General features: G+C 41.4%; 1 protein-coding gene across 9 annotated transcripts in view; it reads left to right on the top strand.

Annotated features, from left to right (window-relative positions):
* The window catches only part of znf536 (zinc finger protein 536), a 164,775-nt gene that overhangs the window by 43,310 nt on the left and 96,424 nt on the right, over positions 1–25,041 (top strand). For all 9 annotated transcript variants that reach the window (XM_064312513.1, XM_064312507.1, XM_064312510.1 and 6 more), the window contains one exon: positions 13,943–14,063. The gene's annotated coding sequence lies outside the window, so the exon portion shown is untranslated. The remainder of the gene's footprint in view (positions 1–13,942; positions 14,064–25,041) is intronic.

The following is a 25,041-nucleotide window of genomic DNA, read 5'->3' as shown; positions in this document are numbered from 1 at the left end:
TCACCCTCCGTTGAATGAATGTTGGAAACCTCATTGGTAAAGACGAATGCCCATAACTGTGCTTAGAAATGGCCACTGGGATGTGTGTGGGTTTTAAATTTTCACCTCCCAAAAGGGTGTGACAAAAGAGTGGAGGTGGTCAGGGCGTGCATTTCCGGGATTTCAGTTTTGATGGGAAAATGAGAAAATTAACATCTATTGCCTGTGCACAGCTGTGGAATGAGCAGCTAAAATTGTTTAGGGTTTTGCTTAGTTTTAACAACTATGAGGTCTGTATTAAAAAAAAACAAAATAACAAAAAACACAGTTTTTAATCCTTTAATAGCTGTCGGAAATCTAAAATATAACTGAATGTTTTATTGGGAAACAAAGAAAATGCTTAATTTGCTAAATATAGTCAAAGGCTGTATTGTGATCCATGGAAAAAAAATCAAATTCTGTACTGCAGAAATTCATAGCAGAAATCATTTTTGGGTTGTAATTTTCCATAAACTTGTTAAGGGTATGGTATTTGAGACTGTACACAGTAGCTAAGCCATTTTCACAGGCCTTTTCTATCCCATCTCATTTTAATCTGCTGAATATGCCTCTGTATGACTCATTTTTTCCAGAACAATTGAAATGGCTTGTTTATACCATGCATGAGTATTGTTTTCCTATCCAAGCTCGTGATTGTGTCCACAGCATGTCTGAGCACTGAACTCAGCCACTCTTCCCTGTGAGGAAGGGTTATAAATGACTGGAATTTAATGAACTTAGCGATGCAGTATAAATTAATTTTAGCATGTGACTACTACTAAAAAAAAAAAGAAAACCCTCATTGGAGAGCTTAAGAGGAATAAGAAGGATGACAGCTTGCATTCCAAAATCTGTTTTGGTTGATTCAAAAAGTGACCTCATCTTTGAAGGCATATTTAGCACATAGGAGAGGAGGTTTTATTTATTTCTTTCTTTGTGAGATATCTCATGAATGGTGCAGATTGTGTTTCAGTGCCATTTTGTAAAGTCACTGTATACTTTCCACATCTCCAGCAATCTTCTGAGGGATCCGTTTAAACAAAATCGGGTCGTCAGTGGCTGAGGCCCTCCTTGAGGCCACGTGTGCTGCATTCAGTATTAATGTCAGGGGTTGTTTTTAGGTCTTCTCTTTATTGCCTTTGGACAGGAGGGCTGTGATTGGCTTTGTTCAATCTTTCTGGCAGTCGACACATTCTGACATCTGTTCCCTTCTAACCATTTTAACTAATCTCGATTAGAGGGTCTACTCAACTGTGACACTAGTAGATTTTAGCACAGGGCTCGGCAATTGGAAGAAGCAAAAAAAAAAGAAAAAGAAAAAGAAAAAAGGGAATGTGACAATACTGTAGCAACACTTCCATTTGAGAGCTAGACGAATAGAAAGATCAATTTCTATATTATTAGGCATCTTTAACAAGGCAACGCTTGCATGGCTGAGCGACAAAAATGGCTGATTTGCTTATGCATTCAGTGCTGATTGTGCCAGCGTTACAAATCTTGTTGCATTGCTAATTTATATTGTGAGAGCCTGAAACGTTGGCAGAGGATACGGTATATATCTCAGACATGAGGAATCTGAAGCAAGAGTGATACCAACTGAAATACATATATAAAGACTCTCATTCAACGATTCCTCTTACGTGAATAAAATAGTTTGAATGTTCATGTTATTAAAAAAAAAAATCGGGGGGGGAAAGGGGTTGATCTTCAGGAAGCTGTTTCAAATTATATTCTTTTGGAACTGGAGGAATGAAAATGACACATCCAGATTTTCTTCATATGTAGATATCTGAAACTTTAAATTAATTCTTTGCAGGCTATGCCTATGATTTTATTGTCCCTTCTTAACCCTACTAACAGGTGCTTGCCATATTTTAAGACTGAAACCAGGGTTTTAAAGAGCCTTTGTTAGTTATGGGGCAGTTTGCTAGAATGCCATGCCCTGTTACTCCTCTTGTTCTTTTTTTTTTTAACATAATGAACATCTCCCTTTGTAACCCCCCGTGTTCACCGGACCACCAGTCTCAAGTAGCGTGCTGTAAGGAAAAGGGACTTTATGAGCCACAGCAGGAGCTGTAAGAGGAGGAAGAGCTCTGCCATGAAAGCGCGAGGTTTACTGCTTTCACACTGGAGCCGGTAATCTGTAAAATAGAGATGGGAGATTAACATCGGGCAGATTGCTTTTCTTTAAAATATGTCCAGTGGGAAGACTTATGATTGTTAGAGGGGTGGAGGTAAGTGAACAAAAAAATGTCGGATTATTCAGTACAGTGGGGTGAACAGCACAGTAAGTTGTATTTGAGTTATGTAACCACCCCGGGGGTGAGGGGGCAGGTCAACTCATTGCTTTTAGTTATTGCTTTTAAAAAATATTTGAATCGCAAATGATATAACGTACGCTCATACAGAAAATTTGTATCTGGACAAAGAGAGACATGCTCAGCCAGCCATGGGCCAGTGAATTTACATAACTGACAAGATGACACCACATATCTATCTATATATCTGTATACTGTATATAGTCTCGTGTAATCACCCCTTGAGATCCTGACATACGTCGAATGCAGACAGCGAAGGGAAACACGCTGTAATGTTTCCTTTCTGAAAAATGACAGTAATATCATACGTCAAAGTAGACCCAACTATTTTAGAGCGGAGCTTAGCGGGCCTGTTGGATGATGTGCTCTGTCATTATTACACAGATTCAATCTGAATTCTGCCGAAGTTTCCAATATTCTAATGGATTATGCCTCCTGACTGGGCCAGGAGTCCTGTAGACCAGAGCTGGAGTAATCTTCAGAGCCGGCCTGTACACCACTTCAATCTCTTAAAGAAGTAGTAGAGCAAAGAGAAAACGCTGGGCATTTGAAAAGACATCAGGAATGAAGGATACCCCTACCCTCACAAAGCCCAGTTAGCTACACAAATCATATTACCCTGTTTCACCGTTTTGTGCCTGGGACACTGCGTTTCTGTTCTCTTTCAAGAACTAAAAATAAAACGTCTCTGCCACTTGAATGCAGCACATCAGAATCAGAGGAGCAAAGGGGCAATCATAAAAGAGATGCATTATTAATTGAAGGTATACATTTTTAAAAAATCTACCAAGCATGTTAAACATTGCTTTTCTCAATTATTGAAATTCAACACGTGCAGAAAAAGGCATTAGTTCTGGAGAGAAAGACAATATTTTAAAAATGCTTTGTGGTAACTTTCAACAATGTTAGAAGATGCCTTTTCAGTTGCAGGAGGTCCACTGTACATCACCTCTAGGATGTCCTTAGTGCATTCTGAAGCCTGGGGTAAAAGGTTTGAATGACAGAGAAGCCAAAAAAAGACCAAACAAATAATAATACTACCAGAAAAAAGTTTGGACGGAATATTTTTGCTCTTGCTGATTACTATCTATGGGGGTAGGATGAACACAGATCTTGGAGGAGGACAGTTTTGTTCTGTTCTACTGAGCAATTCTGTGTTAAAACAACAAATTATTCCGCAGACCATTTGATGCGATAATCAGCCAGGCTAAAAAGTGATTACAATATATCAGCACACCTCTTTTCAGCTATGCAGCTGCTTGGAAAATATGAGTCTCCCTAAATAATATCAGACGAGCCGGGCTTTGTGTGTGTGTGAGCGCCGTGCTCATTTATTTATTTTATTTTTTTCTTCTTTCCATTGCGGACTTCATGGAATGTCTTTTTTAGGCATATGTGCATCCATGCCTCCAAATGTTGCACATTAATCATTTAGTGATTAAGGCTCTGATGGGAGGAAAAAAAAAAACTGGATACACGTCAACTCTTTATCAGTCAAGTGCCTTATTTTTACAGTTAAAAAAAGGGGTAGTATCGTGTCCTTGACAGTAGTTTTGTTACATGTCTTTCACAGAGCACAGGCCATTCTGTTGCCTCCCAAATATACGCATTTCACTGTTTCAATGTATGCAGGTTTGGGTTTTGTTTCTTCGTAAAGCCATTCTTACAGAGCAAGGGTTTTTGCTGTTGGCTTGGAGCGAGAGACTTTGGAGACTGGATCAGTGTGTTGGGGACACTCCAACCAGCAGTGGCCTCAGAATAGCTCTCTGAAATGATTATGACGGCTGGTACCCTTACACCAAAGGACATGGATAATGCAAGATATACACTCTTGCTTTTCCAAGTTAATATTATAAAGGTCCAGTTCTAAAAAAGAGGAGGAGAAAAACGAGGGAAAAATGAGATTACTATTGGTAAGATAAATCCATTCCTGGCTGGCCCAGTTTAAATTACATTGTGTTCTCCTTTTCCATTTGCATTTTGCACATAAAGCTTTTTCCCCACTAGTTTTAAGTTATATTATTAGCGTATGAGCAGATCTCAAGAGGGTTTCTTTTTTCAATGAAATTCTTGACTCCCAGTGTATCAGCCTTTTATAATTGCTGAATGAGGTAAGGACATTCTGTAGACTTAAATTCGTTTTAGAGTGTGTCTTTTGCAACTCTCGACAAGGTTGTAGCAATCGGGGAAGACCGAGGGTGTGGGAGCAGTAAGGGCACAGCAGAGGAAGCGATGACTGGATAGAACTATGCACACATTTCAGCTTTATCAATACATATTAATCTATAAATTTGAAAGGAAATGTGCAGACAAAGGGCTATCACCAGTTATCCAAGATACAGTACATCACACATGCTGTCAAGGCCAAGTGTTGAAACTGCGCATTGTGCCTTTCCAATGATAATTGACAAAAATGGTCAGTGGCCAAACTTTTTAAAGGGAATCTGTGGTTGTGCTTGCAAATCACTGATGACAGAATGTGACCAGGCACTCAGAACAGAATGTCTCTTAGCCTTTTAAAAGTAAAGAGCGCACACATACATCCAAGATTTTCATAATGACTCAAATGGAATTATGCCTATAAGACAGTGGAAACAAAGTCAAGAAAATTACAGTCTTAGTGTTACATTAACACTATCTAGCACCTCAACTAGAGCCTGTGTGAAAGCTATATTGTTCAACATTTTATGACGATAGATATAATTTGGCCCAAAAGGAAAAAATCTTTATTGATTCTTCTTTCTATTTAATAATTCTTTTTTGGGCTTCTCATTAGTCAGATGTTCTTTCTTAGTAAAAATGTCATCATTTTGTATGATTAGCATGTGCTTCATTGAGGCCATTCATGCAGTAGTCCTTCAATGCTCTTTACTATGAATTGTATGTTGTGAATTGTGGGGTCCTGGTTTCAAATAACAGCAAAAGGACACAGCAGTATTATGTGTGACATTGTCTGGGGTACCCCAATAAAAGAGTGAATGTTCCTGTACCTCTGTAGCTCTATATTTGCAGCACAACAAAAGATACCATTTGATAAAGCACCTCCATAAATGATGAAAAGTTAATGAAGAGGTAACCTAATGATGTAATGAATATTGTTGTGCAAGGTCAAATGGAACGGGGGGGGGGGGGGGTCTATATAAAGAGATGGAACAGATATTTTGTGTGTGTGTGTGTGTGTGTGCACGTTCAGATTTGATGCTGAATGTTGGGGGCCCCATGGGGGGGGACTGGGTCTGGTGTTGAACAAGTGATTAAAAATTGAGAGGGTTTGAATGACACCAGTGAGAGTGCAGTGGAGCCAGGTTCAATCGATAGCGCTCTCGTGCATGGGCTCGGTGTCAGAGCGCAGCCAGTGTGTGCAGCATGCAGCCCGCTGCTCTCCAGAGAAACGGCGTCCAAGGTGGATCCACTCAGAAAACCCACAGTGGCACTGTCCACTCGCCGTCTACAGGGACGCAGAGCGGGCCTCCGTGCTCGCAGTTTTACTTCCTCGCTGCTTAGTCACAGAGTCAGTACGAGGGTAATTAATTAACATTGCACAGTTGCACTGTGGGAAACGAATGCCTTTCGATCAGTTAAACTTGGCTTTTCGGCGAGCGACTCCTTCTCAAGGCGTTTTGCCGCCGTCGGGGTAGCTGCTTGCGGCGCACTCGGCATTGCCGACAGTAAAAAATGCTGACAATGGCAACAGTCGAGAACTGACAAGGTGCGACCGGCAGGAGTAGGAATGGCAGCTCGATGGCCGGCTTGCGGGCTGTGTGGATCGAAGCATCGGCGATATGAATCCATGCGGCGGTTCCTGTTTCAGTGCAACCGACTCTGGTGGAATAGTGCTTGCTCAACACCAGCCAGGTGTTCCCTTCGATCTGTTTTCCCCGCTCAAATTAAAACAGCACCGTTCCCGATGCATGCTTCGCCTCTATCCATTTACGTCGCCAAGGAGACTGTCCGCAAACACGCCTGCAGGACGCCACGCAGGGCCAAGATCTGGTGCCTTCGGGGGTCTGTTTGGTCCTGACTGTTGGGGCATCTCGAACATTAGCGTTCGGCAGACTACAGAGGGTGGGACTTAGACCGGACATGAAAGGATTGCACTGGGGTCTTTTCCGAATCAGCACATTTGCTTGCAATTGAGTATACATGTTGAGTACGCTGGTTGAGAAAGTTGTTAAGTAGGTGAAATGTTCTCTAAATGTAGTGTATCTCAGGATAATATACTTATTTCTGGCATTTTGCGGAGTATATTCAGGAGCATACTTTACAGGTAGTACAACCATTTTGGTCCCATGTATATATGACGTGCAGCTTCGCTTTGAAAACAAGGTGCAACTTCGCTGACAATTTCCTTCAACAACAAAAACAACACATGAGCACGGGCAGAGCATCTTGCGACAGTTTCACAGTAAGATTGGAAAACAGTATGGAGGCTACTTTTAGCATACTGCCCATTGCGTACTAAAAATCCTTTGCGCACTAAACAGCATGCATTATGCTAAGTGTGCAGTACATACTTTGTGAACACAAATGTTATTTATAGACATTTTTATTTCATATTGAGACACAATAGCAACAAACTCAAAATGCAAATGGCGCACCTAGAACAGCCTTCTGTTGGTTTTCTTGTGCAGGAACTAATGATGCAACAATACACCTGGCCAAGAAACAGCTGAGCTGCCAATTGTCCAGTTACTTTTGGTCTTCTCCAAAGGGGGGGGGGGGTGCGACTGTGCATAAATAGGGGTGTAATTTCTACGTAGTTCACTATATGGATGTAAATACCCTCTCATTCAAGCTGACAATCTGCCCTTTAACCTCATATCCATCGCTTCATTTCAAATCTAATTTGCTGGAGTTGAGAACCCAAACAACAAAAATTGTGTCACTGTCCAGATACGTACAGACTGCACTGTATATGTATGTATATTATTATTTCTCTAGCTGTTGAATACAGGCGGTGTATCTGGCCATATCAGTCAGAGGACTCTCTTCCACTCCCACCGACCTATCCCTCTTTAGCATGCCATGGTGCAGTGAACCGGCACAGCACTGAACTCAAGTTGAGGAACGCTGTTGAGAATGTGGAAGCCTGGCTTTTTTGTGCTTCATTTCATTTTAAAATAGAATTTTTGTTTAAAATAATCAGGGTAAGTTGTATACTCTGAGGACAATAGTGAAGGTATATATGACATCAACAGTCACGACACTGCTAAGATTTTCAGGTGAGGAAATTGTTTGCTAAGGTAACAGCGTAACTGCAATGTCCACTGTAGCAAGTGTGTATAGAACAGGATGCAGTGGAAAGAACAGGGGGGTGGGTGTGAAAGTACAGAAACGTGAGGAGGGGGGGGATATTTTTTAAGTGAAATCATTTCCTTTTCTTAATCAAAAGATGACAGGCCTGGCTTTAGAGCTCCCATCTGCTCGATACCAAACTGTGCTCTCTTGTCAGCAGTGCCGAGAGACTGAATGATACTACTTTTCAGATTTATCAGCCGAAATAGGTTTTCTCAGGTCTGGATGAGTGTGCCCCAGGACCCAGGAAAGGGTGTCATAGACTTCCCTCAACAGGGCACTGAAAACTCATGCCAAGTTCCTCTTGTTGCATATTGCATGTGAATGGTTAGCAAAGGCTAACATCACTGCTATAAAAGACGTGGTTACTTTTGAAATCATTAGGTAATTTAAGTACATCTGATTCATACAGCACATAATGCATATTGGCATAAAAGTAAGCATTTACAACTAACCTGTAAAGAAAAGGTTAATCCAAGTGATCTCTTCATGTTTTATACGGATAAAAAATTGGATTAGAGAATGTAAATTGGGACATATTATGGTTTTGACTTCTCTGTGAAAGGTAAATGACATATTTTCCCCTAAATTTATTATTCATATTCCCCCCGCAGGAATTAAAATAAACTCAAACCCAGAGAATTTTTTGATATAATTGAATATAGAGATTTCATAGATTTAAGACTGGAGAAATCAGACAGAACGTCTTAAATATGTTACTAACCCTTACTGTTAACATTTTCTACAGTCAATTGATGTTCCTCTGCTGGAGATTGAGCCAATGAGAATTTTCTTATCTCAGTTCTTTTCCCAGATTTTACGAATAGAATATTACCCTACTGGGAAAACCCTGTGACACTTGTAGTACAGAATGTATGCCAGGTGTGGGCCAGCCCTTTTAACAAATGCTTCCTCCATGTGACAGTGGTCTGCCTTCTCTCCAGTTAAAGTCAACCCTGTCACTCAAACCTTATAAGAGTCCACTCGCAACTCGCGTAGTGCTCTCTATCCACATTGCAGAGCACCTTTAGCCTGATCTGTACCCGGACACTGTGAAGCCAGTGCTTAAGTTTTCTCAACGTGTATGCGTACGCTCTTGCATATTGTGACTGACAGATTCCAATAGACCTTTGCGCTACTTTTCAGTGAGGGTCACCTAATGGTCTCCTGTTTAATGGGACAGTAAAACGCTAATGTAATTTATAAAGCGTTGGAGTTTACTGGCTGCTGCTGCAGCAGCTTCTCGGCCAGAGTGATGAGATGTAAACATTTTGTCTTCATCTCACTTAACTTATTTTAGATTCCGCAACCCGTTGCTGAAAAACAACAAAAAAAGCGCAGAACAAAAAACTGGGGCCCTCGCAGCAAAATTAAACAGACTGACTCAGTCTAGCACAAACTGTTTAGTCCTGATGATATAAATCATATGTAAAAAAAAAAAGCTGCAGTTTTTTTTCCAGTGCAGGTTTACAACTGGATTCTGTAAACATGTTTTTAGCAGTTCTCAGTGGGGTTAGGGGGTAGATGGAGAGTTGGGGTGGGGGTTGGGTTCATCCAAAAAGTGCTGTAATCAAAAACAATAACTGCTCGGAGTGTAAACTTTTCAGAATGTCCTAAAGAGGTATGAAATAATAATCTGTGTGTGGGCCACCAATGCTGAGAATGCAAACATTTCACAATAAAAGTTGTTTAAATAAAGCTTAGATGGCTGAAAGATAGGACATGCTGTGTTAATTATGCACACTCATAAAAATAAACCTCTGCTATAAGATACTGCTTTCTATACAGCGGGATTTAACCTATAAAATAGCAGCGAGGTGTGCTTCTCAGATGTTGGAAGAGGATGTTTTGTTTTAAGAAAAAACAAAATAGGCTAGGGGAAAATGCTATACCATCAACAAAGGGCTCCATGTTTACTCTGAATTTAAAGACTTTCAAAACTCTCTCCCGCTATTGTACTGCTTTGCAGACAGAAAATAGCTTAGTTAAGCACCCGATTTATTATTCTTACAGTGTGTGAAAAGTAATACATTCAAAAGTGCAGTAAACGTATGGATAGAAGTTGAGACAGCTCTTATATGTAGAGTAACAGTGATATGTTACATCAGAAAAGGGAAAAAAAATGGGGGGGAGGGAGGTGAGGATAGATTATTTTTCCTAGAGCACAGATCCACGTTTTTTAGTACTGGGTGGCCCATTTCATTTCACCCTGTTAACATAAGAATAGGGGTTAGGCTGGTTTAAATTATTCCATGCCTCTGCTGGTGCATAGCAGGGGCTGTTGTTATCCACTTATAACATCACTGGCTCTCTCTCCCTCCCCAGCCTTCCTCCTGCACTGAGGATCGCGGACGGCAGCCCATCCAGCTCCATTAACCAAGTTATTAAACACCCGGCCCCTGTACAGCTCCATTGGCTGCTTGCGTGTGGGCAACGCTCACGCTAAACGCGCTAGCGGAAGAAAAAAAAAAATAGAAAGAAAGAAAAAAAAAAAAAAAGCGGGCCTCGCATTCCACTTGGAGCCCCCCAAAACACGCTCGCTGAATACGGGAACGCCATCGAAAGTTAATCACATTACACCCACAGCTCTAACCTTTGTTTCTGATTAACATTAACTTACCTTAAAATTGACTCGCGTAGGATGCATGAAATAACTGTGTTTGGCAATTTTAAGGTCATGGGAGGAATTCGGTTATGAATACATGTTTAGATACATTTTTTTTTTCTTGGATTGTAGAGTATTGCTGGATAAAGTGTGCTTAAAGACATCTGGATGGGATAAAATGCCATTTGTCTAAACAAAAAAAAAAAGAAATAGAAAAATCCCACAAGCCACCACAGCATGCAGCGGGTTTACTGTGCGTACGATGTTTGCAAACGTGGTATATTAAGGATGATTTAATTGCTGTAGCAGAGAATTTCCGAAGACCTCCTTCCAAAATGAAATAATTTTCTTGCAGTTCCATTATTATTTTTTCTTGCAAACCTTAATGCTATCAGAAATATAGTACAACTCTTAAGAAAGAATGGATGCATTTGCAGAGAGTATTGGTATTTCCTGTATGGGGATAAAATATACACCCAAGCAAGGATATTCACTCAGTATGAATATAGGATATTTGTCTTGTCGTTTATAAGATTACTTGATTTGATATGAAAAATGATAAAACCGTAACCAGTATATAATTAAATTCTCTATTGAATTTTGATTTTACTTTTATCCTCAGGATGATTGCGAACATACTGATAAAACACAGAGTGGTATTTGATGTTAGAAATGAATCACTATTGTTTAGTCATAGCTGCTACTAGAGAAACACAAAAGCGTAGTATATGTGATAAAATAGCAAATAGAAATGGCCTGATTCCCATCAATAGTTCTCGATTTTTGCCCAGTGCCACCCATTAAACAAATATATAATTTAGCATTTTTGATTTCCATTCAAAATGGTATCAAAATTTTCAGGTTTGTATTATTGAGATTTATTTTTTTCAATTTTCGTATACTGTGGCGTGTCTTGATACGAGTGCAAACGAGAGGATGGCAAACACAGGGTGCTCTGGGTAAATATGTAAATAATAAATCATCTAAATGTAAAACACTGCAAGTTTCGTTCTTGTATGTTAATTAGTGTTTGTAATCAATTGTCGATGTTACAGTGTGAGAAACGGATGAAGGATGGTACTAAGAGGAGGGAGGGAGAGCGAGAGAGAGAGGGAGGCAGGAAGGGAGAAAGAGAGCTAGAGAGAGACACCTATAGATTTATCTGCTTCTTAATTCTATTTAAACAAATAGTCTTCAAGCTTGCGAATGCTGTGTAGGGACATGCCTAGAATAATAAGCATCATGAAATCTAATCAGATTTATAAGAGGAATTGATTGTTGTGTGGCAGGAGAAGAAGGAAAGGGGTTGACAATAAGCTGAAATTTAAGTGTTAATTTTTATGCTAATCCGCTGGCATCTCCGTGTGATGCAATTTGGTTTCTGCGCAGCAAATATAAAATTGTCCTGCTCGCAGAGAAAATGTCAGCTTGCCAGAGCCTGAAAGCTTGTAATTTATTAGGTATGTTTCTATTAGTATGTGTCACAGTTGTTAGCGAGCTGTGCACACACAATGGTCCTCCATGGCTGTGCCGCCTCTGTCAGACCTAAAATGTTTCAGCTCAGTGGCTAGAACACGGGGGCATTAATACATTATCATATATCGGGTGGTCCTTGCCCTCTGGACAAAAGGCTATTTAATACAATTTAATGACATTCCCCAGAAGAAGAAGGGGGAAATAAAAGCACCCAGATTGAAATAGCATCTGTGTCTCTCATGATTCACTCATGCAAACATTTCAGCTTAAGACGTATGGTATTTCTACCATACAGACGGGTAAGGGACAGAGAGGAAAGGGAATGAAAAGGGAAGAAAAAAGGAGGAGGAGAAGGAAGAAAGGAATAAATACAGTTTTTTTTAACGCACCGCACAATGCAGCATTCTCCAGATGCTATTAAGTGATCGATTTACACAGCCACATGATGATGTCATCGATAATGAGGCGAACGCACATGACAGGAATGACGGTGACAGCGACCTCGTTTGGGCTTCTTCTGAGCCCTGACAACACCCCTGTCAAGTGCCACTCTCTCTCTCTCCAGACACTTCCTCTCCTTTCTCTCTCTCTTTCTCTCTATCTCCTTCTTTCTGTTCCTCTCTCTCTTTCTCCTCTCTCTCTCTCTGTCTCTCTCTCTCTCTCTCTCTCTCTCTCTCTCTCTCAGTTTTTTGTTTGTGTTGTCGTGTATGTCTGTAACTGGAAGCACAACTACTGTGCACCAGTGTACTAACAGAGTTAAAGGTTTGGATGCAATTCACATATAGGTCAATTAAATGCACCAACATCTGCTCTTCCCTAACCATTTGCATATAGTATTCATATGTTAATGATGTCCCTTGTTTTTGTGTTTTTTTTCTTCCCATTTCCTCCCCTCCTCCCAAACTCGCTGTAAAAAAGAAAAACACAAAATTGCACATTCATAGTACTAGTTGTAGTTACTAGGGCCTGAACCCATCCTACTGTATGTTAATTTCTTGTATCGAGCATCTAGAAATGGCACCTATGGCTGTTCTCTCAGAATAAAAAACTCTGTGGGTTACTTTCCAGTTACCGTGTAGCACATATCTGTTTGGAGTTTTAGTTGCATTTTACATTTCCTGGGTTAATAGACATATGCAAGTGAATTATATGTAAAGTAGCTGCTTGGACATGTTGGCATAGTACATGGCCTTTCAAACATAGATCACTTAGTATGTGATGTATCCCACCAAAGCGTTTTCTTCTGTTTTTATGTGATAAAATGTCTCCAGGTGCCTTTTAAAGAGAGGTATGGCAAAAGCGAATCATTTTTGTGTTACTACGCCTCTGATTTCTACAAGAATCCTTGTACTATTGTGGGAAAGCTTCCCTTTCTAAAGCAGCTTAAAGCCTTATAAATCAATAATGACACAGATGGACCAGTGATAATCTATTTAGAATGCCTGATAGCAAATATTGTTGTACAGATGATTAGAGATGGAGCAATTTTAGCTCTTCTCTTTATATATCCTCTGCCTTTTTTTCCCCCACTCGTTCGCCGCGAAGGCCGAACAAAAGAAAACATCTTAAATATGTGACGGGGCGCGGAAGCGTTTGGAAGGGCGGCGCCCGAGTCGATGCGCGACTTCGGCGTGGAAACCGGTCCGCCAGCGGGAATGAAAGGCCGTAAGAGAGCCGGCCGCGTCTGCCAATATAGCAATAAGAGCCCGTGTTTCTGTAACAAAAAAAGGAGCCCTTAATGGAATTGTGACTGGAGGTGTAAATAGCAGCGAAGGCCCCGCGTCTTCTGTCTGCTGGACGAGGCTGATTTAGTGCGCCGAGAAGTGAGAGAATAAAGTGGGGGCTGTCAGTAGTGGCAGCTGCTTGGAATCCTGATAAATATAAGCCCTTATTGATCGGATGAAAATGAAAGATCCCACAGTGCTCTGCAGTATTTAGCTTCTTGTCTGCAGCGCGTCACCAGTGGCCTTGCTTTGGGGGATAGATTTTCATCCCGCTGCATGGCGGGAGTCTGATTTCATCTTTAACCTTTTCAGTTGAATTTCCTTGACCTCTGCGTATTGCTGCAATTCAGTGAATTTGTTACATTTCACTTGACATCATCTCTCTGCCCCCTCCCCCCCTTCCCTCCCTCTCTCCCTCTCTCTCTCTCTCTCTCTCTCTCTCCCTCTCTCTCTCTCTCTCTCTCCCTCTCCCTCTCTCTCTATCTCTCGCTCCCTTTCTTTAATAGCAGGGAACCAGGACCCCCTCTTAGCCACCCCTCAGTGCCATCCACACTGGGCTGCCTGGGCACTCTAACCTGTCTCTTTACCCTGACTGGCCTCACACAAGTATGCAGTTGGTGTGTTAAGGTAAGAAGGGCCACAAGATTCCTGGCCTTGCTGACTGTGTCCTGAGCACCGATCTCTCCTTACATTGCAGTGATTTTTTAGTGCAATTCTAATTTGTTCACATACTCACATGGCATGATTCTCCCCAGAAATAATCTAAATCTGTTAATGTGATGTCAGTAGTTTAAGGACTACAGAAATAGTCACATCTTAATTCAAAGTCATGGCTGTGACCAGTTATGTGTTGTGCCAAAAGGGTTGTTTTTAAACTTGTAAAAGTGTGAAATGCTCCCACAAACCAACACCTCAACAAAAAAGGAAGACAAGCTATGGGGAAAGGTTTTGAGATGTAGATGAAGCAGATCTGTGCCTTAAGAACGTTACTCCCCATTCTTATGGATAGATGATAAATTCCCAATGAGGGAGACTGCAACAGCTGTTGGCAGACAGGGTAGATATGAGAATAGCAGCATAGGATGAGCGGGCATTAAAAATTAATACGCTATTTAGCCTAGGTGTATTTTAGGTATTTGACATTTTCATGTCCGGGACATACTGAATTTATTCATAGCACAAAAAAGGAAATCTGTCTAAGGGCGGTTTTAAGTGTAGGTTGTTCATTTTTAGTGGATCCCCCTCCTATAGCAGTGGAACATGTTGAGCTTTACAGACATTGGCAGAGAAATGAAGCTCATTATATGTTGAGTAACAATCCCTTCAAAGGAAAGGATTTGCCTCTTAAACCCAGAGTATTCTTATTATTTTATTTATTATTATCATTATTATTATTATTATTATTAATAATAATGATAATAATAATAATAATAATAATAATAATAATAATAATAATGTCACTGAGCAGATGAAATGTGAAATCCTATGCCCAGACAGTGAAAGTGGTAATCCCTTGCCTCTGTGTGATTAATTACTAATGCTGCCTTAGAACATCTCCATATCCCTCACAATCTAATCGCGCTGAAATCTTAGACCTGCCCTGCAGGACAGGGGCTCTCTTCTTCAGCACACAGCAGCACCCAGGGACATCTCGCCCAGCAGTCTGTTGTTGCTGTCTGACCAATTCATTTTCCCTTTTAGTATCTCTCTCTCTCTCTCTCTCTCTCTCTCTCTCTCTCTCTCTCTCTCTCTCTCTCTCTCTCTCTCTCTCTCTCTCTCTCTCTCTCTCTCTCTCTCTCTCTCTCTCTCTCTCTCTCTCTCTCTCTCCCTCCCTCCCTCCCTCCCTCCATCTCTCTCCCTCTCCCCTGTAACAATATGTTATTGTACCCTTGGGAGTATGTTGTAATATCCCAAGGGATTGTTTAGCATTTTTAACCCACAGTCCGCTTGTCACAGCTCAGACTATAAGAAACTAAAAAGGCTTAAATTTGACATAAAAGAACAGAGAACCCTATCCATTCCCCTTTGTTTCAAAGTTGGCATTATTATAGAATCACACAAAATATCAAAACAAAGGTAATTCTCCAAAGGACTGCTGAGAAAATGGCAATCAAATGAACCTCACAAAAGAACTTCACTTTCAAAGTGTTTTAAGTGGATACTAACATTTTAAACAGTTAAAAAAATTCTCATGATGGGCAAGTATAATCTTCCAATTAAATATTTTTGTATGTGTTAGATAACCCATTAAATCAACCTCTGAATAGTGGATGATAAGTGGTAACATAATGGTAAGTGTGAACACACATTCACATTCAAGCCCATTTCTGAGAGAGATTTTGCTGGCATCAGTAGCCACACACATATATGCTATATACAGATAAAAACATATACTGTTTTTTTGTATGTGTAAAAAGTATTGCATGCCATTTTTAAACTGACTGCTTCAATATGCTGTCTCAACATGAGGTGCTTCAGATTTTTCTCTATGGCTTGATTGTTGTATTTTTTCCCAGTATTTCTATATAAGAAGCCATGCATTTCATGTTGGAAATGATGTTTGAAAACACACAAAAGTGTAAAAATAGTCTACGCAATGCAGTGCGTTCAGAGGTGTGTTCATATTAAGCAAATGCCAGGTGTTTAAACTCTCCAGTACAGTATTTTTTACATATATAAATAGTCTTCATCCTTGATGCAGCTGAGGATTCATCAGGACGGTTTCTGTGGTCGGGAGGGGCTTTGGTGTCAAAACGAATGTGCCTTTAAGACCATATCTGTGGAGATTAACGTCTCTTCCTATCGTTCAAATCAAGCTCGCTCTCTTTGAAAACATATTGTAAATATCCCCCGTCGTCAGTGGCAGCAATCTGAGAGGCATGTCCGTGTCTCAGAGGAAACCCGAAAGCCCTTGACAGATAGCGGGCCGTATGGAGTCCTATCAAAACCACGCACGTCTGCATTTGAAAAAGGCACCGCCAAGGAGCGAGGGGGGGAGGGGGTGCGGGAAGACTGGGGGCTCTACCCGCAGTCAAATCATCTCCTCATGATCGTGAGAATAATTGATATATGGGTATAGGCATCTTGTCCCTTTATATGTTAAGGTCGACTTATCTCTGCTTCGCCCCTGATTTTTTTCCTTTCCATTATATTCCTGAGATATTAACGGTGAGGTTCTGGTGAAAGAAATGTGCTTTATTCTGACGCCTAACCCTGGCTGTTATCAAAGTAACTTCCAGCTTATTAGCGACAAAGGACTTTTATCCTTTGTGCTGGCCTGTACGCCAGAGCTTCCTGAATTAAACTGCTGGTTTCCTGTTCTTTATATGCATGACCACATCTGGGTAGCTTGCTCACAGCCCTGCTGCTTAATAACAATCACCTTCCCTTTCAGTCTCCCCTGATTGTTTCTAATTCACTCTGACAGATAGTGCCTGACAACTCGCCTGCGCCTCCCTCCCTCCGTGACCCTAACTCACTCACCGCACTTATATAGGCTGTCATTTTTAATATTTGATTTCGTTTTTAAGTTATGTGTTTTACCCAGATGATGAAATCAGTGTTTAACTGAACACAAAATGGATCTCTCCCGCGTCGGCTGCATCCAAACCCGGGGCCGAGCGAACGGGGGGAGGGGGTGGGGGGGGGTGGTGGATTGGAGCGTGGTGGGGGTGGGGGGCGCAGAGCGGAGGACGTCGAAAGCACGATCCTGCTCTTCCTCTTCCTCATGCATTATTCTTTGCTTTATTTGTTTTCATATTTATTTTTTATTTTAATGGCGGCTTTCAGGAGAAGCTTTTGTTTTATGTAGGTGGAGGAGACATAATGTGGCGCAGGACATTTCAGCGCTATCTAAGCATCCCAGATTTGCGCGCACACACATGCGCGCATGCACACGTGTACACACACATGCATGCACGCAAGCACATATGCGCATACACATGCAAGTTTTCACACAGAGAGACATGGACACACACAGGTTTACACAGAGTTCAAACGCACACACATTCACACAAGCTTGTGAGCACATTACATACACGCAGTGTAAACTAAAAAGGCTGTCTGGATTTCTTTTTAGGCTCAGATTAACTCAGTTTTTAAATTTCAAATTAAAAACAGATGACAGATTGGCAGTTATTGGTGGTCGCTAAGGTCAGATAAGAGACCATGCAGCAAGGTTACAGTGTGGACCTTACTTGACTTGGCCCATGCGTCAAAGATTTGATAGAACACCAGCCCTAGGCCTCAATGTTATTTTCTATTGACACGCGCTCATATGATAACCATAAAAAGCAGCCGTATAGAATATGCATATAAGTAAGGCCGATTGATTGGGAAAAGATAGATAAATCGACAGGTAGACGGATGGCATTTTGCTGCAAAATCTATTTCGCTCCTCCGCGAAAGTGCAATTTGGTTAACTAAAAATAAGTAATTTCGTTTGTCGATTCAATTTGTGCGCTTAGTGGCTGCTTAGGTGTTTCCTAATGGAATTTATTTCCTTTAAAAACAGATGGGATGCGATTCACACTAGCACAACTGCCGGGGAAGAAACGAGTCGCGCCCGATTTCCGCGGGTCTCTGTCACAAACAAAGAGGGGGATTCTCTAGCAGGCTCACTCTCTGTTGTGGCTGTGACCCGGACGCTTGCGCTGGCCGGGAGACGTGAGCCCCTCGGTTCGCCCTCCCGACGTCGCCCTCCGCGAATCGCGGAGCTCCCGGGCCCCTCCTGACGCGGCCCCCCGTGAAGCGCTGCGCTCCGCGTCTCCTTTTAGGGCCCGCGGATGCCTTCGGCGTGCCCGTTTCCATTCTCCGACGTTAAAACGGAACTAATTGGAGCACTACCCTCCGTTTTCACTAAAGGCACAATTTAATTACGCTGTAACTGGGAAGGGCATTTTGGGAAAATTGCATTCGTTCAATAAATAGAGCGAATATTTGTGTTGCTTTGATTAACAAATCAGCAGAGTATTTTGTTAAAAAAAGGGAAAAATCCATGGCTTCACCCCCCCCCCCCACCCCCGTTACCCCCTTGTTACCCCACCAAATTATAAGAAGCATTTGCCCTGGGCTCTTTGGCTGCAGACTGTGAACTATCATACCTAACCCTCAGCCCCTTAAGTTCAGTTGCTGATAAATACTTTATTAATAACTTTTTAATAATGTAATGATTATTGTTTTCTCTGAGGTTGTATTAATAAACATGAATTAATTTATTTGTCTTTAGCTAAGCATGATTAATGAACAGTAGCCTGTGTATTGCTTTTTTTTAAAAAAAACTGCTTTAAATATGAACATATTTCTAATGATTTATAATGAGAATAACAGGAAATTAGCCCTCTGATTTAACAACTGATATTCCTGTTTTATTAACAAAAGAACTTTGCAATGAAGCATGAGGTTAGTTTGTACAGGTGTGTTCCAGAATTCAGAATGACATTACATTATAAAAAATGATGAAAAATACAAATACATATATATATATATATATGTATACACACACACACACTCACACACAGCGTGTGTTCATCTAAAGCAATGTAGAACATTTAACAATTACCCTGAGTAAAACAAAATAAACTAAATTTAGAAGCAGATTTTTTAACACAATGGGGGAAATTCACATATCCGTTTATTCCAAAGTATTATTGGCATGGACTGGGGAAATGGAATAACATGGCTAAGGCTGAAGGACAAATGTTTTCTGTCTCTTGTATTCTTTGCTCATCTGTGTGTTAGTGGGTGTATTTTTAGCCCTCAACTGAAACTACTGAAACACAAATATGCTAATGTTTCACAGACGAGAAGAATGGCAAGAGCACATGACAATGGACTGAAAAAAGCCACACTGTGTGTGTGTGTGTGTGTGTGTGTGCGCGTGCGTGCGTGTGTGTGTGTTTAAAGGCATTGTCACTGACAACTGTTTATAATGCATGAACCCAGTATCTGAAACAATACCAGTTAAGATGGGCCCAATATCCTTACAGCAGATTGTGTATTGTGTTTGCTTGCAGAATTCTGGAGATAAACCAGAAGAACATCCCGTTCACTCCATAATTTGTGTATCTGTTTGGAGGCTTGTGGGCCATATTCAGCAGACATATCCACGTCCTGTACTTTGGGACAGTAGCTCAAAGAGTGTTCAAATCTCAGGTGGGGATTTGCTGCTGTAGTTCACGAGCGCCATGCTTTGCTTCAGTTTGTTGAGTCAAACCCCAGCTGGACAGACTGGCCTCAGAAGGTATAATGTAGAATGGTGAGTCCGGTACAGTCCAGAGTCACCCGTATGAAGGCTGATCCAACGTGTGTGTGTGGTGCCTTTGGCCCTCATTGAGTGCCCTGGGCCCCAGCGAGGCCCGCGCGTGAGGCGTCCCTCCCGTCCTCAATGCTGCGTCACAGGGGATCGCAGCGGAGTCCCGGGCCCATCTCCCAAACTTCTTTTAATTTTATTCATATCTTTGTTTAAGCCCGTTTTTTTTGCCCCCTCATCTCTCTTCTTTGTCTTTTTCATCTTCCTCTTTCTTTTTTCCAAGTTGAATCCATCAAAGCCCCGTGTTGTGAAGGAAGACAACAATAGTGCTCTTTGTGCGCAGACGTGCGAGGGGATAAGCGCGTTGGTGACACTTGTTGTTTTTATGGCCGGTCTTATGATGGATCGGTGCTCACTCAGTGGGTCGTCTTTGTTCTTTCTCTTTTTTTTATGCCAGTGGCACATTTCACCTTCATCGTCTTTCGCTCACCCCCTGTCTCACTTTGGGCTGTGCTCCCTCTTTCTTTCTCTTACTCTATCACTGTCTTTTCTCTCTCTCTCTCTCTCTCTCTCTCTCTCTCTGTCTCTCTCTCTCTCTCTCTGTCTGTCTCTCTCTCTCTCTCTCTCTCTCACAGATGCATGCACACACACACACACACACACACACACACACGCTAGCTGCCATGGGATTTTTCACACCAAGTCACATATCCCTCCAAAACAATTATCTTTGAACTTGCTTTTAGTGCTGTTTGTCCTAATTACAGATCGTTTTCTCTGTCATCTTTCTACTTTTATTGCGGTTCTGCCCTGGATGTAGATCCTATTGAGGTTCAACCTTATTTTACTCACTGGTACACCCTTAAGACCTGGATTCATCAAATATTCCCTGGTGTGTTCTTCTCTTTCAAATGTGATTTTTTTTCTTCTTTTCCTCTTTTTTTCCGATATAATTTTGTGGTATTATCCAATTGAATTACTCCCAGATCCCAAAATGCACAGAAGGACGTATGGCATGTCCCAATTTCTGTATTACGGTTCAAGTTTACAGCATTTTTTTTTCAGAGGCATATATCTACTATTAGGCACTGTAACTTGAATAGCACATGGGAATAGTGATATATTTATAGACTATGTTACAGTGTTCAAACTTCATTGTAATTAAAGACAATTAAAGGAGGTTAATGTGTTGCTTTACTTTTCCGACTGAATTGTTCCAGCCAGCCTCACACGCTCGTATCCTGATGTAATTCCTGTTGTCGTTATATACGACGGAGAAAGCCGTAAGCACGCAGATACGTCTTAGCGTTGCTGGGAAAAACATGTGGGAGTACCAGCCTCTCGAAATGTGAAGGGTTTAGACATGGTGTGGGGTTTTAATTAATATCAAATTGTGTATAGAAGATACGATCGTACAAGATGCACCGAGTCAGTGAAGGGTTTGAAATGTACATTGCAGTGTAGTTCTGGTAGATCTAGTTGTAACAAAGTGTTCCATGAGCCATGACCTATCCTAGTGCTGAACTCTCCATCTGTGTTGTAGACTAAGCCATCCACTGCTCCCGGCTCTGTTGCCCCTTTACTCATATAAATTGAAGTCAGCTTTATAAATCCAGTTGCTGTTAGTGTGTGCTTACAGAATAACTATGAGTTTTGGTCATATGGGCCAAGTTGGTATATTATAGGGCCCAAAGTCTGATTTGAGAAATGTTTTGTTTTGTTGTGATTGTTCTCCTCTCCACACACACACACTGTATGTGTGTGTGTGTGTGTGTGTGTGTGCGTATTGACATGCTTTATCTCACAGATGCACGCACACACACACACACACACATACATATATATCTGAAAACATGGACTTGTACAAATAATATATTTAATTCAAGTGCTTTTGTTGCATTGGAGAAAAAGCAACATCAGATAAAATCTGGATGGGTATTCAGATCCCCTCGGCCTGCTCTTTTTAGAGCAAACATTTTATTTACAAAAAAAGCATGAAAAACTCTTTTCACACAGAGAGCGGTACTGTGGCTGTGAAGTGCCTCCTTGATGTGACCAGCTCCGTAGATGAGTCGTTTCCATTTATTTACGGAGGCTCTGGTGACATGCAATTCCCTCTCCTGTTTGCAGGGGAGCCAGCAAAGGCCTGGACTTGTGGAGCGATTGATGGCCCCTGTGGCCCCGGCTCCTCAGCCGGGCCCTGTAACATTCAGAGAGACCGTCTTTACACATGCACCGCCTAATTGAATTACACTACATATCCTCCACTGATACATCTGCTGGTTAAGACAGCTTATTTCCTGAAGATCAAGGAATTTAGTCCATTTTTCCTGTCCCTAATTTATAAGTGATATGTCATAAACTAAATTTTGACAAGCTGTAGGTGATGCAACAACAGCAGTTGTGACTGTAGGGGAGATGTAGTGCACGAAGGTTGAGGGGCATTTTTTTTTCTTTGCAAATAGCCTACACTTGGAAGATCGAATGCAGATTGACAGTTAGTGGTAGGTATGCTGTTGACGCTGTCTTTTTAATGCTTTAATGAGCTATTACCGTATGTGTTTTTTGTTGTCGTCGTTTGTTTTTTGTTTTGTTTGCTTTTTACTTTCTTCCCTGCGTTTCCCGTGTTTGGTGTCTGAGAGATTTCTGACACCGTGTTTGAGCTCAGTTAAAACAGCTGCATGCAGCTTAGCTGGTGTTCAGTCGACTCACTTCTGGTGCTCGATCACGCTGAACTATTTCAACAATCAAAGTGTTTGAGCTGAATAATGAACACACATCTATTCCCCCACCCTCCCCTTAGTCGTGCCCGGAATGTCGCACTTTTCCCCACTGTGGGAAAAGCGAAGCAAGAAACCGATAGGAAAGTAGAAGGCTGTTACACATACCTGTCAGCAGGTACTCAAAATAATTGGTAAATTACTACCCTGGGATAGGGAGAGTCTCTATTCTTTCTGTTTGATAAATATTTGAATTCACCAGGCAGTTGTAAATAATAATACCGTCTTTGCTGCGAGGTCCCTGCTATCACCCACTTTGAGAAGTTACAAATTTCACGCTCGCAACAGAGGGAGTCATATTGTATTTCCTTATATGACGAGAGATGGGGCAGAGTGCATGAGAGCGCTGTTTGAAAACTTTCCTGATTAACTAAATTTATAACTTACTCTCTTCCCCGCATCCACACCAGCACACACACACACAGAAGTGCACACACAAGCACTGTGAAATGAATCCATGTACAGTTCACATCGATAATTATACTGTGAACAAATGTGTTTAAACTTTGAGAATCTTTGGTTCTGGCCAATTTGATGTAAGCAATTGCGTCCTGTTTATCTGGTAATGAATTATATTAATCTTCATCTTGCTCTTTCACTTGACTTAAGCTCACTTTTACTCTAGTCAATTAAATCCTTCAGGATTTTTCTGTGCCTAAAAGGATATATAATACCGTGACATTTCAACTACCCGATAAAAGGCAAATTCATAGAACATTTGCTTTTCCGTTACTCTCTTTTAAATGGAAAAATGATCTATTAGCATGTTTCAGTGAATGTGATCTTGGTTAAACAGAAAAGGGTATCTACAGCAATGTAGTCTATAGGGTGATGTGACTGCTCCCTGAAACATGTAGGCTTTGGTGTAAAATGTCCTTTTCACGCTAACAGAATGCTTCACTGTCGGCGCTGGACTGTAAAGACTTGAGAGACTAGATCAGATACACTGAATCAGATAGTGTCTTGTTCGAGAAGCCAAATGTATTGCCCCTTGGCCTGTCTTTGCAGACAGATGGGTCCAGTGTGAAAGGGCACAATCTGTGCGGGAGTGTGAACGGAGGGTGAGCAAGCTGGGGCTTGAAGAAAGAGGACTCAAGTTTGCAGGTTGCCAACAGGGAGAGGATCTGGGCATTCCAGATCTGTGGAAGGGGCTGATTATACGAGTGAGAATGGAGCCGTGCCTATGCTAAATCTAAAGCTATATACCCGTTTGCTCCTTAATAATGCTACATTCTCCATCCCCCTCTTGTGCCTACTTTGGCATACAACTTTATGTTATTAGATCATGTATTAACAGCTACTAGCAGTTGCAACGCTGATGCTGATCGGAACTGTTAATTGCCTAGACCTATATGTATGCATTTATGTAAGTTGGTGTGGATAAGAGCACCTGTTAAATGACTAAATGTAATGTAATAGGGCTTGGGTGGGAAGGGGAGACTGCCGGTTTTCTGGATAATCTGGCGTCCCAGCTGCCTTGGTTGTCGCAGCACAGAGCAGAGAAAATTGGCTGTAAGGGCGTGGCCTCACTAGCGGTGCATGTGACCATTTGGGGGGGAGGGGGGTGGTGGGTGGTGTAAGGCTTGAGGAGCACAGGCATGGGCACAGGGGTGGGAATGTGATTGCGGTTTGGGGATTTCAGCGGGGAGAAGGCCTTGCTTGTTTCCGCTGTGGTGTCCAATCACGCAGTACGTCACTGCAGTGACTGGAATATTCAGATAGGGGGAAGGTTTAATGAGGCATGCCCCGTATATCACGCTCTCAAAAGGCAACTGCTCCTGCAGGGTGCTCCTGGATGCAGGGCTGTCTCTGGGCAGCTCGTAGGGTCAGGGCCGGTTTTTGTGGCGTGAAACCGCTTAAGGTACAAGCACACCCTCTGTGTGGGACACTAGGCTGTCACAGGAGCACAGTCTGTCTCTGCAGTTCTGTGTGCTAAGAATGCAATCTGATATAGTACGGCGCTGGCCTAACTATACACACTAAATCAAGGCCATTAAACATTTAACTGCAGTCCACTGCAGTTTAATTGTAAATCTTAACTGATTTCCCCTTACAGCGTACGAAATATCCCGTAACATGTTTATTTCCTTTAAATATGTTGAATTTGCACTCGCAGACTACGAATGTGAATAAATACATTTTAGATTACTTTGCTTCATTGTAGTCTGTGAGGATTTGATGGTGCTCCTAGATTAAAAAAAAAAAAAACATTATTTCTTGGGGATAGTTTGGGGGGAAAAAAAAGACATGCTGTTGAACTGACCACCACTTTGATTCATTAATGTGATCTGAGGTTATATGGAGAGGCTCTGAAAACCTGGATCTTTTACTGAAAGACGGGGATATATAATGCATGAAAGCTAATGCATTGTTTCTGTTTTCACAATATCACTTTTACTGGCAACTGTGTTCACAGGAAAAGGTTCGTAATAATATCTGTATTAAAATGAGAAGTCTGAAAGTCATAACAGTGTCTTTTTAAGTGCGTGTAAAATGATTTAAATCTTACTTTTGGCTTACAGAATGGAGATTTAAATGTTAAATGCGGGTTGAAGTCTGCCTGAACTAATTTGTA

This window comes from Anguilla rostrata, chromosome 16 (assembly GCF_018555375.3).
Source record: "Anguilla rostrata isolate EN2019 chromosome 16, ASM1855537v3, whole genome shotgun sequence".
NCBI classification, from domain to species: domain Eukaryota; kingdom Metazoa; phylum Chordata; class Actinopteri; order Anguilliformes; family Anguillidae; genus Anguilla; species Anguilla rostrata.
This window is presented reverse-complemented; position numbering and strand designations above follow the sequence as displayed.